Genomic DNA, 1473 nt, shown 5'->3' with positions numbered 1-1473 from the left:
ACACAGAGCTGATCTTGAGAGTTTATTGCAAGAAGAAGTAGTGGAAGGTTAAAACCAGAGTCAGTTACCGGGCTGGAGTTGATGATTTGCAGGACCAGGCTGACTGGAGGAAACAAGAGTAGTAAAGCACTGGGGTGACAGGAGTTCCAACAGCAAGGCAGTAAACAGGCGAGGAGTGAGTGGAGGTTGTAGGTGGAGATTGCAGATGACCCGGCAACCAGGAACAGACTAGGGTGAGCTTATAAAGGAGAGTAGAGTCCGTGGAGGCACTACAGAGGCTAGAGATCGCTTCTCGGCCTTTTGGCTAAGATCAAGTGTAGTATCTGTTCTTATCTGTTTAATATCTGATACGTCCCCTACCCGGGGACCATATATTAAATTGATTTTTGGAACTGGGAGATGGAATAGGGGCTTGCTCCGTCCGCTTGGGGAGTGGTGGCCTAGTGGTTAGAGCACAGAGCTTTGGTCCCAGAGGTTCTGAGTTCAACTCCCACAAGCTTCCATTCTGGGTCCCTGAGCAAGACCCTTAACCCCCAATTGCTCCCCAGGCGCCGCACAGTGGCAGCCCACTGCTCCCCAAGGGGATGGGTTAAGATGCAGAAGTGAATTTCTCCATTGTGAGATCAATAAAGTTCAATTATTATTATTATTATGAACACTGAGGCATTACAGAGGCTAGAGAACACTGGGAAACAAAGAGGCTAGGGAACACTGGGAAACAAAGAGGCTAGGGAACACTGGGAAACAAAGAGGCTAGAAAACACTGGGGACCAAAAGAGGCTAGAAAACACTGGGGACCAAAAGAGGCTAGAAAACACTGGGGACCAAAAGAGGCTAGAAAACACTGGGGACTAGGAAAGCGTACAGAAACGCTGGGGACTATAAAAACAGGCGTACGAAAACACTAGTGCTCAACAAGCGTACGGAAACGCTGGAGCAACACTAGTGTACCAAAACGCGAGAGGGAAGGAACGGGCGTACGGAAACGCCAGAGGGAAGGAACGGGCGTACGGAAACGCCAGAGGGAGGGAACGGGCGTACGGAAACGCCAGAGGAAAGGAACGGGCGTACGGAAACGCCAAGGGAAAGGAACGGCGTACGGAAACGCCAGAGGGAAGGAATGGGCGTACGGAAACGCCAGAGGGAAGGAACGGGCGTACGGAAACGCCAAGGGAAAGGAACGGGCGTACGGAAACGCCAAGGGAAAGGAACGGGCGTACGGAAACGCCAGGGGAAAGGAACGGGCGTATGGGAACGCCAGAGGGGCAAAACAGGCATACGGAAACGCCAGAGGGACAAAACAGGCGTATGGAAACGCCAAGGAACACGAACGGATGGCGTCCTAACACGCCAAGGAACAGGGAGGGCGCCGAGCAGCAACAGGCCGAGCGCGCCAGAGGTCTCAGCCGGCGACATGGGAGCGCCGAAGGGCTCTAGCGGGGGCCTTCGTGTGCTGGGCAGCGATAGGCTGGC

General features: G+C 53.6%; 1 non-coding gene across 1 annotated transcript; it reads left to right on the top strand.

Moving 5' to 3' along the window:
* The first annotated feature begins 284 nt into the window (after positions 1 to 284).
* On the top strand, positions 285 to 479 carry LOC118559151. Its single transcript, XR_004928694.1, has one exon. It is a non-coding gene; the product is annotated as a U2 spliceosomal RNA (small nuclear RNA).
* The last annotated feature ends 994 nt before the right edge of the window (positions 480 to 1473 follow it).

The sequence above is a fragment of the Fundulus heteroclitus genome, unplaced genomic scaffold, assembly GCF_011125445.2.
Source record: "Fundulus heteroclitus isolate FHET01 unplaced genomic scaffold, MU-UCD_Fhet_4.1 scaffold_240, whole genome shotgun sequence".
Classification (NCBI taxonomy): domain Eukaryota; kingdom Metazoa; phylum Chordata; class Actinopteri; order Cyprinodontiformes; family Fundulidae; genus Fundulus; species Fundulus heteroclitus.
The sequence above is the reverse complement of the archived record's forward strand: the minus strand, read 5'-3'. Positions and strand labels throughout refer to the sequence as shown.